Raw genomic sequence first — 18082 nt, 5'->3', positions numbered from 1 at the left:
TAATGAGTCCTGAAAAACGAATGATTAAATTTATGGTAACACACTTTCCTGTCACCGAGCTTGCTAACAGTTAAAACTCGAACGTATCTTTGGTTAGGGACTCAACCAAAGATGCATCTACTAAATATTTTGTGAATGTAGCGATAGGCTCCTAGTCGATCGGTCACGGGCTCTGATGCTGATGGTCTACTACGAGATAATGTATTATCTTACAGGGAATTGTGTAAGGATGAGATCCTGATTAACTAGTGAGGAAAATTATTGCTACAATGTCTCTAACATAGTATTTTATGAATTATAAAAGCATCGATGATCATGCAGGGTCAGACAACGGTGCTGACAAGTGAATAATGCTCTTCTACAGACCCGGATATCTAGTAATTTACATGCATCAAGTTTACAAAATCTGTTGGTATTTCAATATACACTATTATGTCTCGCCAGTCCTGTGCATGATTGCAATGGAAGTTTAACATTCTTGACATAATTTTAAGTAAGTTAGGAGTAAATTTCACACAAATGAATAATGGCTTACCAGAATCGGAGCCAGTTGGTAAGTCCAAGGTTCTAGATACTTCAGACTGATCTTTCTGGTCTGCATCTTCTGCTCGCACTAAAACAAATGAAGTGATCACTGATCTCTCACTTTGTAATCTATTTAGGGACATTAAAAAGGCCTAGGTTTCACGGAACCTTAGTCAGTTCCATATTGCAACTTTCTGCAAGGAGACTCAACAGATTGATATGTTCAGACACTTAAGATACTTAGACAAAGCAGGGGTGAAGATGTAACAATATGGAATTAATTAACATACCTATATAAGATGAGTGAGATGAGTTTCTGATCAAAATTATTGATGACTAACAATGCAAACTTACCTTTATTGCAACCAAAACAGTCAGTAAGTAAGCTTTGGTGCTTGGATGACATTCACTTAGAATGAGCTGCAACTCACTATTCCAAAATTCATTATCCCATTCAACCCTGAAAAAAATGAAAAAAAAATTGTTACACTTATATGATTCATTCCTTTCACACTGAAAGTATACCACACACAGTGATCACCACCATTACTGTACTATGGAATTATAAGAATGTGAGAAATTACATTAAGTCTAATTAAAATTTTTCAATGAAAATTAAATTCATGGAAAATAGCAAAGAAAAACTTCATGTCAGCAAAACTAAAAATGCAAAAAGGTGTAATTTTTTGTGATAAGCAATATGCATTCCTCTTCTAGTGTCATTTTCACTGCAGTTATCAGTATACTGCAAAAAAAAACTTACATCTGTGCCACCATCATCTGACATGTTAAGTTTCCAGGTGGCTAAGCTTAAAATTTAATTAAATTACTAAAATCTACCCTTCACATTATTACTGTCATAAGCTGCCAACAAGGAAAAATACACTGAGCTTAACCCCTTCGTGCAAGATGACGCAATGCGAGTCATAATCCTTGAAATCTGAAGAGTAACCTATGACACAATATAACGCAACTTCTCTATAAATGGTCATAGAAACTTTTCCTGTGGATGGATTTGCGTCAAATTTGGTTCAGTCAAAGCTGAGGGTAGCCAAATCTAGGGGAATTATATGGCAACATCCAGGAGCTTATCAGAGGAGCAAGTGGCCTATATTTAGCTCAGGATTCTCCCAGCAATCAGGCTTGAAGGGTGTGTTAGCGTGCGGCAGGGCATTTAAACCTGAGTTTCCTACTAACACACTGTCCATACCTTTCATGTGTATAGTAATATTGTGTTATATATAATGCAGTGTGCTTGTGAAGAAGGTGTATAAGTGTTTCTTATATATTTTCAGAGAAAGCCAGATTTGAACATTCCTAACTAATTTTTACTGCTCCCCTCCTATTTTACACTAAACCACTGCCATCACTCCTATGACAACTGACACCACTGCCATCACTCCTATGACAACTGACACCACTGCCATCACTCCTATGACAGCTGACACCACTGCTCTCACTCCTATGACAAATGACACCACTGCCATCACTCCTATGACAACTGACACCACTGCCATCACTCCACACACAAACACATACACACACTCACACACACAGGCTGTGATCATACCTCTCTTCCTCTCTGCAGCTCCATCTCCTCTCAAGAAACACTACAATACTGCTAGAGGACGTGAGTAACCATATTATTTGTCGAGTTTTTATACTACTGTATTGTAAGGTATAAAATTTGTGTTCACTATATATTTCTCATAGGGAAAATGTGGTGCATTTCATTGCTATCCTTTCAGTCACTATACTCGTAAAGTATAGGTCGCATAAAAAATCTGAAGAAAGCTTGATCAAGCTGATGATTTCTTATACATCCGTTTATAAAGCAAAGTAACCTATATGTGAAAATAATTGGGGAAAAGTTACGAAAGGCGAACATACTCAGCCTACGGGCTGAAGCATAGGTTCTGTCACCATGTGCAACCCATCATAACTTCAAAATTCATTTCCTCTATAACAGTAAGGGTTATAACAGTGAATTATATCATGGGTTTCCTTAACCTTTGGGCTACAAAACTGGATAGAAGTTACATACATGTTTGTCACAGTGTCACTAACAACATACGAAATAATAAACAAATCAGACATTTTTAGGCAATTCTTGTAGTTTTTTTTTTTATTTACTCAAAAACTATTGGACGTATCAACCTGTAACTTTCACAGATGAAAGGTCGTGAAATTCTGCATATAGGCATGCCCTTTGGAACTGCGTGTCACAGGAAAAAATTTTCACGGTGATTTGGGGAAGCTATAAGAAGCTAGTTTTCATATAAATAAGGTTTATTCAGGCTTTATTTCTGTACATTCATTCATCTTTTTTATGTTTTTTTTTTCTTATCTCATAGTATAAACATCAACGAAGATGAAGGGAAGTGATTTATAACAATATGAGCAAGGTAAATTGGACCATACAAATTTTTCCCTTGCCGTGCGAGCAGAGCTAGCCTGAGCGAGGTTTTGGTTCTGTGCGTGGAATCGAAACTTATTGAAAACTTATGGTACGTGAGGGGCTTAATCTATATGTGTTTCTTTATATGCAATGTAAAATACATAAGTATAATACTTCGCACAAACCTAATGAATCACTAAATGATGCACACATACTGTACACTCATCACTAGGCTTACCATGCAACTGGCAACCTCGAGACAGGCTGGCATAGTGTTTACTATATAGATGCTTCATTTTCACTGGTTAGCTGAGAAGCTTGGCCTTAGGCAGCCAGATATAATTTAGCATCTTGGTCGGTAAATTTCTGAGGACCACAGCTTCCCACTCTATCCAAAGCAGGATTTTTAAAGTGCTCAGTATATCACGATCCACATACAAACTGAAATGTGACATATACATTAATGGCATATGCTACCTTCTTTACTTTAAGATATAAGATTCCCAGTACTGAAGTTTGACTTGCCACTGCCAATTAGAGCCTGAAAATCGAATTTTGGTAAAGCATCAAAATGGCAGAGTAATTTGAGTCAGAAAAAAGGAGAAAATTGCATAAAAAAATTCCAGATCAGAGATGTTCATAATATTTCCCCATCTCTGTCTCCACCTTGGAACCTTATGGTATATATATATATATATATATATATATATATATATACTGGCTTCTGAAAAAGGAGGGACGTACGCCCCTCTCCCCCGGATCTGGGCCTGAGTATATACATGATAATCTTCTATGCTGGTGGTTCGTCACCATTGCTGGGTCCCACAGAGTCTGGAATGCTCTCTGTTTCTGTACCATATGTTGTGTGGTCCCTGGTAGCTGTAGTGTCCTGAGAATGGAGCAATGAATGTCTGACCATCTCCATGCCCTCGGCAAGAAGACCTGGATTGACAGTACTGGTAATGACTCATTCACTCTCCTGGGTTCTCCTTTCATCTTTGGTGTCCAGCAGATACTCGGCCTCACTCCACATGTACTTTCCAGGTCAATGATACTTTCACAGATAATTAGCATGGACAAACTTCGTCCTGATCCTTGTCTCCCTTTGATCCTGTGAGTCACACCTGAGAGACAGTCCACCACCATGTACTGTCCATTTCAGGGGTAATAAAGTTTTGGAGACTGGACCTTTCCCTCTGGGAGTTGTCGAGCCACACTCGATCTCCTACCTCAAACCCGATATGGTTGGTTCTCAGGTCAGACACCCAATTTATGGCCTCACTAAAGAACTTCAGCATCCCTCAAACTTGACAGTGCACCTCATCCTTTCACTTCTCCAAACTTTGGACAAACTCAAAAGCTTCCACTGGGAGACTTCCTCTGGAGGCCTGCCATTTAACAAGTCTACTTTACGCCCAAATATTATCTTCGCTGGAATGTATCAAGTAGTCTTATGGGCTGCAGACCTGTCGGCCATCAGCAAAGCATATAGTTTAGGTTCCCATTCTGTTCTTCCATACGGTGCTTGGCCACCTCTTGTCCCACTGTCCTGTCAAATCTTTCTACGATTTGTTCTGACTGGGGATGAAGTGGTGTAGTCCTGGTCTCCTTAATGTCCAGCAACATTCGACACTCAGCAAAGATTGCAGTCTCAAAGTTTCTTCCCTGGTTTGAGTGGAGATCATATAGAACACCAAAACGGCAGAAAAACTGGTCCATCACACCCTTGCAACACTTTTGGCCTGCTGGTATGGGATAGCATAAACCTCAGCAGTGTTGCCCTTAAGAATTTTGGGAAATCTTATGCTGTATGCTGAAAACTCGGTAGTAATCTGTAGATCCCCCAAAGTGACCATTCAGTAAAAACCATTACCAGTATACCACATTCTGCAACGTTAGATGGAACATTTTCACTACCTGACTAAAAAAGTCACATACATTAAGTTGAAAATGGAATTTGTCAGAAAGTACTATGACAAGTGTAATGAGGCAAAAAAAAAAAAAAGCAGGAAGGTGTATTTTATAACTTAGAAAAAAATAGTGCACTACGTATACAGCTGCTTTGTCATCATCTGATGGAAATGGGCCTCTCACACAACTTTAATATATATAACACAGTGGCTGCATGACATTTGATGACCCTTCCTCATGAAGTGGATAAATCTCCTTGTTAGAAGTCAAATCCACCCTCCAAAATGACAAGGCTTGTCCGTGAGCTAAGCTGAAAAGAGGTTACACACTTTTCTAATCACACTGACTTTACTCATTCATATTAACCCAATGTAGAACTGGAACCAGGCTTGAATCTGTGTTATCACAAAGTTTCACCATATGAGGTTTTGCCGAGTAACTCTTATTGTAGCTGGTAGGTCACACTGAGCATATAAAATGTTATCTTAGAATCTTTAATCAAAATTCTCAAAAGATTAAATCAGTATCAATATGTCAAGTTTCTTCCTACTGACAATGAAAATTAAAACTGTATTGTATTTTCAAAACGTCTTCTGAAATAAAAATCTGTAGTTTGAAGACTCTGTTTCAAACAAAATCTGACAATCTGTAGAAGTGGCAACACAGAGCCTCAGGCCACTCAGTAAAATATTCTATTGCCATGCAGATGTATCTGGTCCTATTTGTCATGAGAGGCAGAGGTCCAACAGTGTCCACTGCAATCTTCTCCCCTGAAGCTCCAGACTGGTACTGCTGCAGTGGAGTGTACAGTTACTTCTTCAGTCTCTTCCTTGCACAACAGACGTCACACACCTGGCACTCTCTTCCACCTATTTGTGCATACCGACACAGTAGAACCTTTGATGCAGGCTGTTCAAGGTCTTTAATTCTAGGTGTCCACTGAGTATGCTTTACACATCTCCAGAACTGGTGCCCACTTCTTTGGTGGTACATTGGCAAGTGACTATGAAGTCAATTAGGAGTCTTCCACAGTAGTCAATGGCGCTGCAGTTCTCCGTTATCCAGTTGCAGAATATCCCACTGACTCAAGTAAATCTTGGTATCTGGACTTATCCCTGAAATCCTTTCCCTATAATGGGCACACTGAACTTTGACTCAGGGACTCCGAAACTGGTTGCAGATCCTGATCCTTCAGCTGCTGCTTTTTCATATCAGTTGCAAGGTTTTCCAACTCCACTACAATACGGCAACATATTTTCTTCTTTCTGGCTGCAGTGCTGACACTGCAGGAGGCATGGTCTCCGGCTCAAACTGTCAGCATTTCCATGGACTCATCTGGGGCAATGAGAAATCATGCAGTTATGTTGCTCCAGCTTTCCAATCCACTAAGCAAGCTGTCCTTTACGGTTCTTCAGAACTTCAGCAACCTCAGTGCAGCAGGGTTAGTATGGATTATACAGCTTTACCTGTTCAAGTACGGGTGGAAGAAACTGAGGCTCCTCATTATTGCCAAAAGTTTCTTCCGAGTAATACAGTAGGTCCTTTCCATTGCACTGAGCTTCCTGCTGTATTATGTGACCACTTTCTTTGTTTTGTCAAATTTCTGGGAGAGCATACTACCAACCTCAACATCACTGGCATCACAGTCCAAGATGAAAGGTCTGGAGGGATTGGGATATGCAAGCACCAGCATACTGCTCAGAGACTCTTTCAGCTGCTTGAAGGTGTCCTCAGCTGACTCACTCTGCATAAACTTGTGCCCTTTCTTCATGAGCTAATGTGATGGTGCTGCAACAGTGGCAAAGTTCTTCACAAACCGACGAAACTTCATAGCTCCATTACACTAGTTGGCACTGACCAGTCCCTCACTCTAGCTACCTTCTCAGGGTCAGCACACTCCTGGCATACTCACATGTGGCCAAGATACTGGTCTGGCCTTTGGAACAGGCAATACTTCTTTGGGCTAGGCCTGAGGTGTGCAGTTTTGAATCAATCAATGATGTCGGAGAGCCTTTCCAATTCTTGCTCGATGATTATGCCAAAAATGATCGTATCATCAAGGTAAATCAGGGCTGTCTTCCACAGTAGCCGTTCCAGTACCCTTTCAATCAGGCACTTGAGGGTGTTCTGAGTGTTACACAACCCGAAGGGCATAACCCTAATCCGCCAGAGTCCCTGGCCATATGAGGAAGGAGTTTTCTCCCTATCTGCATTTGTCATCTTCAACTGGTGGTACTCTGACTTCAGGTCCAACGTGGAGAACCACTTCACTCCGACCAGGGCATTAAGGGTGTCATCCATCCTTGGCTGAGTGTAGTCCTTAATAGTGACATAGTCGAGGACCCAGTAGCCCACATAATACCTCCAGAAGCCATCCTTCTTCTTCACCAGCATGACTACAGATGCCCATGGACTGGTAGATCTTTCATTTTGGTTCTGCCAGACTAGGTCTTTCATTACGTTCTCCATGTCCAGGTGGCGGGCTGGAACTATCCTTTGAGGGGCTTGCTTTATCAGTTGATGATCACCCATGTCACTATGGTATTCCACCAGGTCAGTGCATCCTAGGTCCAGGTCTCCTGCGGAAAATACGACAACATACTTCACGAACAGCCTTTTTAGCTGCTCAGTCTGTAGCATCCCCAGAAACTGGGCACTCTTGGCAAACAGATCCAACAGCGGTTAATAGTTCTTCCTGGGGTTTAACCGTTCTCCTCTTGCATGCACTGCTTGGTGGCTCCTGATCGACTTCTCAGCACAACTTCACAACTGTGCCCTGATTTATTTTCATAGGACGAAGTGAAATCGAAAAGAAGTCAAGCAGACAGCTGTGGGATACCAGGTAATCTAAACCCAGGATGAGAGACCCCTTGTTGTTGGCAACATACACACACTCTTTCTTCCCCCCACCCTCCAGTCGTATCCTGACATCTATTGGTCCCCTCAGCTCAGCACAGTACCCTGTGACTTCACACAGCTGCTGCAAAGTCTCTGGAGGCTTGCCACATCCAGCCACACCAAAGTTTCTCTGATCTGGTGTCAACAACATTGGGTATTGGGTATGTTACTCCCTCAGTCTCACCTGCCACTGGCACCTAAGTGGTGTGCTGGGTGCTGACCCTTATCCAGAGAATGTTCAGGAACTTTTACCCCATTACACACTTCCGGTTATTCACTCCTTACTTCGTCCTCCATTGAACATGAATCCTTCCCTCACTTCTCTTACCTGGTCACTTATTCTCTCTACCTTCCTATATGTCACCCCTTGTTGGTGGTCCAGTTTCCTGGTCACACCTGGAGCTCCCCATACCACTTCGCATGATCTTCCTGAAACTCTTAATTCCGAGCTCAGCTTCTCTCTTTAAATTCCTCTTGTAGTTGGTGAATCTCCTGTCTCAGTCTACTAAGCTGTTCCTCTAGTCTTGTGTACTCTTGGGCTCAGACTTCCTTTTGTTGTTCTTGCTGTGCTCTGAACATTGCAAGTATATTTTTGTTTTGTTCTTGCTGTGCTTCTTGCTGTTTCTTTTTTTCTTGTTGTTTTCTGAACATTGCATGTATAACATTCTTTTGTTCTTGCTGTGCTCTGAACATTGCATGTATATCCTTCTTTTGTTCTTCATACTGTGCATTGAACATTGCGAATATATCTGCCAGAGATTCATCCGCCATTTTGGCAGCATGTCCACACGTCTCCATCTCTGGAAACGAATCCTCTTACCTGAAACCAATAGTGACAACATTAGTGGTTTGTAGATACGCCAGGAATGACACGAAGACTGGCCAGATGGTTAATCAAAGGTAGATAAACACATTTGTGATTTATTCATTCTAGGTACACTTGCAAACCACTGACATTTCACTCCTATAGTAAGTCTGTTCTTCACTCATTAGCCTACTGCTCGTTCACAGACCTACTGTCTAACTACATCCTTCACTGATTACTGTCACTATTTGACTGAGTAACTCTGTCACTGATTCTTTAACTGTTCACTGACAAAAAACTGAACTCCTGCATACAACTCACTCCATCAGTCACAAATGGCTGACTGAACAAACTCAATTCGAACACTGCCAGAACCGAACTGACATCCTGCTGGCCACCACACATATACCTCTCCATCCATTACACATGCCTGACTGACTCTCAGTTGGGAGAATTGCATAATATACCCACTGGCTCCCCCTACTAGAGCAACCAAGAATGTTCTAATGAAGAACTCACATTTTCTGATGCAATAATTCATATTACAGATCCAATGAGGGAACTCACATTTTCTAATGAAACAATACACTTAAAATAACAATACACAATAGCAATATTGACAAGAACTAATTCCTATGGTATTGTAGAAAGAAAATACACATGCTGAAATCTCCATAATGTTCCTCACATCCCCAGATGTAAACATTAGTCTAAACCTAGGACAGGATGCTAAATTACTAGAAGGTTCCCCACCTCTCCAGATGTAAAGCACTGTAACAATCCTCCTGGCATTGTAATAGGATATAAAAAGTCAAATGGATTTTTAGGATATGAGTAACTGTTCTTAACCCCTACACCGCGGGCATGTTTACCAATGTTTTGCGTGTCCCACGGGGTTATTCGGGCTTCGACAGACTCTCAAAAAATATTTGCCAAAAATCAGTTATTAGTCCTAGAATATTAAAATTAAATATGCTTATGGCACATACCTTCAGCTTTCTCCTGGAATGTTTGTTGAGCCTTCGTCTGTTACCGTAGGATTTGTGGAGACCTCTGAAGTTGGGTAACGAAGTCTCCACTTTACACTTCGCGACAACCCGTAGTATGATTACCACAGCCAGATATAAACACTATAAACACTACTCTATGATTTTCAAGTAGTTTGGGATCCATACTCCAAAAAAAAAAAAACAGCGTGAAAGCAATGGAAATTACGAGCGCGTCTGATCGTCGCACTTGCGCTAGTTCGCTCTTGGTACTCTGTCATTTATTATTCATAAAACCCCTCACACTTTATATTTCTACTACTATATCACACTTATATATATCTGGAGTCTTTCTCCATAAGTTTCCTTCAGTCGTATTAGTTTATTGTCACTGAAGTCATTCAATTTTTCATTAAAATATGTAGAGAGCCACGGATTCACTTTCACTGTTTATAACATAAATTATTTGTACTCATATTCTTATATTACTAATTACTTACATTACTATTTACATTTTCTATTCTATTTTCAATATTTACCCTTCTATTGTACTTACACTATGTTATTCACTGTCACTTTCAGTAAGATAAAACTATAATACACTGTTCAATCATATGTACTGAACATTCATTGCTTTCACCTGCTATTTACACATTATTTACACATTATTCTGCTTTCACACTTGCACTGTTAGAACTGCTTCTGGCTGTGGTAATCGAAGAAGCAGGTAACACAGAGGGGAACCTGGCACTCAGCGCACTGCCAAGAGGTGCGTTTGTGCTCAGGTGTTCTTATCTTACCTAATTGTTCTTACCTAATTGTATCTTTACAGGAATGAGTCAAGCTCTTACTGTCCCGTGTCTTAAACCATGTTTATCGTACATATCCTTAAATTTGTGAATTGTTTTGGCACACACTATTTCATTCGGTAGTGCATTCCATTGATCAATTGCTCTGTTTGGGAAACTGAATTTCCTTACGTCTTTATCACCTCTCTTCTTCTGCAGTTTTTTGCAGTGTTCTCTTGCTGATGCTTCTCCATATGTTAAGTAATCATTTATGTCTATTTTCTCCTCTCCTGATATGCACTTATATAGCATTATCATGTCACCTCTTTTCCTTCTCTCCTGTAAAGTTGGTAGATTCAGTTTATTTAGTCTTTCTTCGTAGCTTAGGTCCCTTAAGCTTGGTATCCATCTTGTAGCGGCCCTTTGAACTTTTTCAATCTTGTCTATATGCTTTTTGAGATGAGGACTCCAGACTACTGATGCATATTCCAGGGTTGGTCTAATGAATGATGTTATTATCCTTCTTAGCATGTCTTCATTTGTGTATGTGAATGCTATTCTCATATTTGCAAGCAGAGTATATATGTTCCGTACCTTCTCACTGATGTGGTCAGCCGGAGATAGTCTGTTATTGATAATCACACCTAGGTCTTTCTCTCTTTCTGATGTGTATATGGTTTTATTTCCTAACTTATAATCCCAATCAGGTCTTTTTCCACTTTTACCAAACTTGATTACATGACACTTGTCCACATTGAATTCCATTTGCCATGTACTACTCCATTCATGAAGTTTATTTAATTCTTCTTGTAGCTCCCTACAAGAGTGTGTGCTAGTAATTCTCCTTTGTATTATTGCATCATCTGCAATCATATTCAGATAGCTCTCATTTCCAGTGTTACTGTTTATATCATTTATATACACTAAACACATGATTGGTGCCAGCACTGAACCCTGTGGTACTCCACTAGTCACTTCTTTCCATGATGAGTAGTTTCATCTAAGTACTGTCCTCATTTCTCTTTTTATGAGAAAGTCTTGTATCCAACAAAAAAGTTTGCCTCGAATTCCTCCTTGATGGTACAGTTTCCATAAAAGTCTTTGGTGTGGTACTGTGTCAAAAGCTTTCTTGAAATCTAAATAGATACTGTCCACCCATCCTTCCCTTTCCTGTATTGTGTTTGTTACTCTGTCATAGTAGCTCAACAGATTAGTAACACATGATTTTCCTTTTCTGAAACCAAACTGTCTTTCTGTTATCATACTGTGTTCTTCTAGATGATTTACCCAAGCTTTTCTTATAAGTTTTTCTAATACCTTGCTTACAACACTGGTCAGTGATACTGGTCGGTAGCTGAGTGGATTTTGTCTATTTCCTTTCTTGAATAAGGGTACAATATTTGCTTTTTTCCAAATATCAGGTAGTTTACCTTGACTCAAGGATTTCTTGAAAATTATAAATAATGGTTTACTTAACTCCTTTGCACATTCTCGTAATACCCAACATGAAATTTCATCAGGACCACTTGCTTTTCCTCTGTCTAATCTACTTAACTCCTCCTGTATTACTTTTTCTGCTATTTGTATATCTGGTAGTATGTGTGGACATGCGTGTTCCACATAGTCCCTCTCAAAAATTTTTTCTTCTGTAAAAACTAATTGGAAATTCTTATTTAGTGCTTCACAAATATCTTTCTCTTGTGTATAAGTGATTCCCTCGTCCGTAATGGATTGTATTAAATATTTTACTTTGGTTTTGCTTCTGATATAGCTGTAAAACAGCTCTGGTTGATCACTACTTTTCTTAATTATATCCTCCTCAAACTATTTTTGGGGTTCCCTCCTTATTCTTGTATAGTCGTTTCTTGCCTGTTTGCAATTATTATACGCCCTTTCACTATTGTGTCTTCTGTATCTATTCCACAACAAATCTCTTCTTTTCTTTTGATTTTTTACATTCTGTATTGAACCACTTCTGTATTTTCTTATCTGCTTCTTTGTGCTGTGGGATGTACTTCTGGACTCCTATTTCATAAAATTCACAAATTTTTTTATATACAGCATTTAAATCTTGTCCTCTAAGCTCATTTTCCCAATCAACTTCTAAGAAATACTTCTTTAGGTCTTGATAATTTCCCTTTTTATAGTTTAGGCTCTTTTTGTAACTGTCATTGCTGTTTACTATGTCATATGCTATCCTGAAGTTATAATTTAGTACTGCATGATCGCTTTTGCCGAGTGGAGGGTGATATATTAAACTGTCAATATAATTTTCTTGCCTAGTAAATATTAGATCTAGCACTGAAGGTACATCAAGTCCTCTTTTTCTGGTGGTTTCCCTCATATGTTGCGTTAAGAAAAACTCTTGTACGAGATCCAGGAGCTTTTGGTCCCAACAGCTTTTTTGGCTATTTATATCTAGAGTATTCCAATTTATATTTGTATTGAAGTCCCCAGTTAGTATAATTCTTTCCGATTTCTCTTCCATTTTATGTAGCAATGCTCTTATACTCTGAATTGTACTCTCTGCCAGGTCCTCATATTCGTCTCTTTCCCATGTGTTTGATCTGGGTGGCATGTACAAATTGGCTACAATTACTTTACCTTCAGATGTGTCGATCTCTACTGCAATCAGTTCTACTTGTGATGGTATATATAGTTTTATTTCCTTGACTTTTAGATTTTTCTTAGTTAATATTATAATTCCTCCTCCTTTATTTAAATTTCTGTCTCTTCTCCATATATTGTATTCCTCTAAGTTTAGTATGTCATTGGATATCCTTGGTGTTAATTTTGTTTCAGTTAGGCATATTATTTGTGGTTCATTTTCTCTGACATAATCATTCATCTCTAGTAATTTCTGCGGCGGGTGGTATGTGCACATACCTGACACCTGCGAATCGCAGCCTTCCTTTTCCCTGTGGCAGGCATAAGTTCAAGTCTGTGCCGATCCATATACGCCCTCTGCTCAAGTCGGTCGGGAAGTGTTACTGGATGGCGCCTTGGAGTTGCTGCTGTCACCCTACCATATCTTTCCAGCAGCTGTTGGACACAAGTCCTGGCGAACAACCTCAGGGAGAAGGACTTGGGTGGCTTGACCTTCATCTTGTACAGGATGAAGGCGTTCAGCATCGTCATATCTATGAGTTGCAGAAAAACTTTCCTGTACCACTTAGTATTCTTCCTGAGGCAGTCGATCTCACCAATCATCATGTCGGACTTGTCCACCAGCCGCATGTTGATATTATAGTCCAACACAGCATCAGGTTTCATCACAGGTTCGCCTGTCCTACGGTCGACCTTCCCACTGTCATCTCCCCCTTATTTACGGTGGTGAGCATGTGCACGACCCTCTTGTCATGCCACCGTATTGCCAGCATCTTCTCAGACTTGTGTAGGTGCACGTCTCCTCGCTGCGAGGTTCCTGTCTCTGGGAATTTGGGGAAGTGGGCATGATTACTTTTCACAGTGCCGCTGGAGCCAATGCCATGCTCAGAAAGGTGTTTGGCAAGTTTCGGTGCTGTATAGTAGTTGTCTGTATACAGCACATGATTCCCACCAAAATACTTTTCTATGAGCACTTTCACTACACAGCCTGAGAAGCCAAGGGGGTGTGTTTTAGTTTCACTACACAGCCTGAGAAGCCAAGGGGGTGTGTTTTATCCAGATCGAAAGTGCTGGCTGAATATATGACGAAGTCAAGGATGTACCCCGTCTTACAGTCGCACAGTACAAAGAACTTAATTCCAAAGCGATGGCATTTGCTTGGAATGTACTGAACAAACCGAAGACGTCCTCTGAACGAAACCAAGGATTCGTCAATGACAACCTTCTGAAAGGGGTGGAAGAATGACATAAACTTATCCTTCATTCTGCTCAGAATCTCCCGGATCTTCCAGAGTGGGTCGGTTTGGGAAGGTACATCGTTGTCGGGAAAGTGCAGGTTTCCCATGATGTTCCGGAAGCGATCTCTAGCCATATTTATTGAAGGTAGGTGAGGGTAGTAAGGGGTCCATGGACCAGTATTCTTCCAACTCATGCTTCTTGGAGTGTGGCATGAGAAGCATGAGGGCAAAGAACACATAGGCTACAGCTCCTGCACTCCCAGCATGGACCACTGTTGCATCTTGGCTGCACCTGTACCACTTGCAGCACGTTGTGATTCATACCTGTTGGTCTCATCACATATGTACTGCATGACTTCGTCATCTAGGAAGGCCAAAAGGTAGTCCACACACTCAGCATTTTCGTCAGTAGTGAAGGCAGGCTGAACTCCTGAGGAGCTCTCATCAAATAATCAATTTTCAGGCACAAAATCTGACCCTTCCGTCCACGCGAAGGCGTCCAGGATTCCCTGTCGTGGCGGTGTAGGGCGGGTGGTGGTGGTGGTGGTGGAGTTTGGCTGTGAGGCAGATTTATCTCGGTCAAGGTCACTTGCACTGACCCTAGGTTGCCGTACAGCACTAGCAGCCCTTACCCTACTAGCTACACTACTTTTCACTCTCCTTGATTTACCTCTACCTCTACAGCCTGCCTTCACTGTTGATGTTGGTGGTGACTCCAACGACGAAGACTCCGGAGATAACTCAGCCAATGATGATGAAGAAATGAGTGAAGTGGGGCTTGGGGAATGGGGAGGTGAATGAACTCGTGACTCATGGCGGGCTGGGTCACATGGGGGCATTGTTCTGGGGCTAACACGCTGCCTTTTCACTCCCTTCCCAAATTCCTGTCCTTGCTGCACTAAAGGCTCCTTTCCCTTGGAGCTAGAGACTACTTTCGACACTGAAGCATTCGTTGTAGCAGTTTCTGGCACGATAACCTCACCCGGCTCATCACACGATTCACCCAGATCGTCAAAATCACTGTCCATCATCACCATGGACAATTCTGCCAGTTCACGTGCCACTGCAGAGTCACTAAGGCCTTTCCTGCTTCCCTCACTACTTTTCTTAGGGGTAGAGGTCACGGGGCCCTTTGCAATGGGCGCAGAAGCGGCAGGAATGGCGGGGCGCGAGTGCGACATTATTTCACTACAGAAGAGGACAAGGAACTAAATGCCGCGGCTTATCTGAGAAGGGAAGGGTTGACAGTGACACTTAGGCTGACTGCTGCTAACTTACATGCTAATTTTTTATAGGTAGAAAATCTCGGCAATACATAAAGAAATAGGTAGTTCCAGGTGAATGTAAATGTCACTTAGGTTTCTCCCTTCCTTTCTGATATATATTTTTATTACAGACATCGATTACAAGGCATAATTCAAAGGGGAAATTACCATGGTAATGTAGCGAACGAATGCACGTGAGGTGTTGTCAGGTGATAATTAGCCAATTCCTGGTGTATAACACTATCACTTACCTGTTTTTTTTTTTGGTATATATTATTTTGTATAAGTATAGGGCATAGGGCTTATTTCAATGGATGAAATCTGTGGAAAAATCCGGGGGAAATTTGCGTAGCGCAGCTCGGCGTGGGAGGTGAGAGGACAGGGTAATGGAGGGCAGGTAGGGAGGGGAGTCACAAAGGGGGTAAAATCGCTAAATTGTCAACAATGGATGGGAGTACAGATGAGATTTGGAGTGCTGACTAGTGTTGGACATTAGCAATACTGATAGATGATACAAGCCACCACTTGAGAGCCCGGGATAATTCAAAATAACACAGAATCACAAAAGTGACGCCCCGCGGTATGATCCATTGTGGCCGAGCGTCATGAAAGTGACGCCCCGCGGTTAAGGAGTTAAATCCTTGAAGTGAGTCTTCAAGGAGCTTATTTTCCTCTAATTGTATTACAAATTTATCTCTGATTATGGTTAACAACAGCATGCATACAACCAATTTAAAACTCTTTGAACAGTAATTTCCAGGTTAGATTTATTGCCTTTTTAAAATACTGGTGTTACCTTTGCTATTTTCTAGCCATGTGGGACAGTGCCACTCCTGAGTGGTGAATTGACTATTTTGGCTAGAGGTTTTGATATTTCTTTTTCAGTTCCTTTTTAACTCTTGAAAATATTCTAGCTGGTCCTGGTGTTTTGTTGATCTTGATCTTCATCTTAATGAATGCCTGCTCTCTCTCTCTCTCTCTCTCTCTCTCTCTTACTGATTAATTGTGATGTCACTAATTAGGCTAGTTTCTTCTACAAGTGCTGTAAAATGGGAAATGAAGGGATGGAGTGTGGACTTCCTGCTATAAATACCGATACGATAAAAGAATTAAGAATTTTAGCCATCGTGGTTTCGTCATTTGTATTTTCCACACGTGCCAGGACTAGAATACCTGTTGTTCTCTCGGAGAAGGAGAGTAAGTTTTCACCCTTGTTTGTTTATTTGATAGTTTGTCTTTTTGCAGGATTACCCAAAAATTAACAGAGAGATTTGGGACAAATTTGGTTGGTAGATAGCCCATGTTCCAGGGAGCAGTCGATTAGTTTTGAGGAACAATCCGGATCGTTTTACAGATTCAGGATCTGGAAAACACTTTTTGTGAAACCCTAATCAATTATGAGGATACCTAACCCATTATGAAGAGTGGTTTGGATATTTCGTTGTCGTTGTTGGAAATATGTGCTCTACTGAGTGCCCCTCTAGTCCTCTAAGGTCCGCCTTAAGTTTCCTTCGGAATGTCAAAAAACGCTCTTAATATATTAAACTAGAGGTAAATTCAAGGCAGTTTTACTTCTGTAATTATTTGAAATTTGGCATTCTTTGTGCATCATTGCACGGCAATGCAGTAGCCCAGTCGGAAATCTCGGGTGACTTTCGACACTTATCACAGTCGGACTCTCTTGGGCGAATCTTGACGCACCGCGCTGAGCCCGACCATGCTGTTGTGGGCCTTATTGGAACACTTAGACCACCTTTTGCCAGCCTTTTTTTTTTCATTCATATATAAGTTCCTTTGGGATTTATTTATTTATTTTTTTTTTATGCGAGGAAGAAGGAACCAAAGGCCATGAGCCCGCAGTAACAGTTCCCTCCAAGAGAAAAACAAAATACAATAGAGAGCCAAATTCAAGATCCGATCATTTTGAGATGCCTGGACACACTGCGTTTGAAAGACTGGAGATCATAGGCAGGAGGAAATACAGACAGAGGGAGACAGTTCCAGAGCTGACCTGTTGCATGAATGAAAGACTGGGAGTAACGGTTAACTCTTGCATTAGAGAGTTGGACAGAAAAGGGATGAGAGTTTGCTGCCAGACGGGTGCTACGCGCCCGTCGTAGAGGTGGAGGAATGCAAGCAGACAGTTCAGAGGAGCAGTGACCATTAAAGTAGCGATAGAAAAGAGATAAAGATGCAACAGTGCGGCGAAGAGACAGAGGTTGAAGGGAGTCAGTAAGAGGAGGAGAGTTAATGAGACGAAAAGCCTTTAACTCCACCCTATTGAGAAGAGCTGTATGTGGGGAGCCTCCCCACACATGAGAGTTGTACTCCACACAGGGGCGGATAAAACCCCTGTATAGAGTCAACAATTGTGCAGGGGTAAAGAAAGAGCGGAGTCAGCTTAGCACACCCAATCTCTTGGAAGTAGATTTTACAAGAGATGTAATATGATCTTTTCAAGATAAGTCCCGAGTAAATGAAACCCCAAGCATGTTCAAGGATGATGCAGGATTAATCTGAATATTATTAAACATTAGTGGGTATACCTGTGGAAGATTTTGTCGGGTTGATAGGTGTAAGAACTGAGTCTTAGAAGCATTAAAGACAACCATATTATTTTTACCCCAGTCAGAGATATGAGCCAAGTCAGACATTAGGTGT

The sequence above is a fragment of the Coenobita brevimanus genome, chromosome 19, assembly GCF_032717465.1.
Source record: "Coenobita brevimanus isolate Jiangsu-jjx chromosome 19, ASM3271746v2, whole genome shotgun sequence".
In the NCBI taxonomy this organism is placed as follows: Eukaryota; Metazoa; Arthropoda; class Malacostraca; order Decapoda; family Coenobitidae; genus Coenobita; species Coenobita brevimanus.
This window is presented reverse-complemented; position numbering follows the sequence as displayed.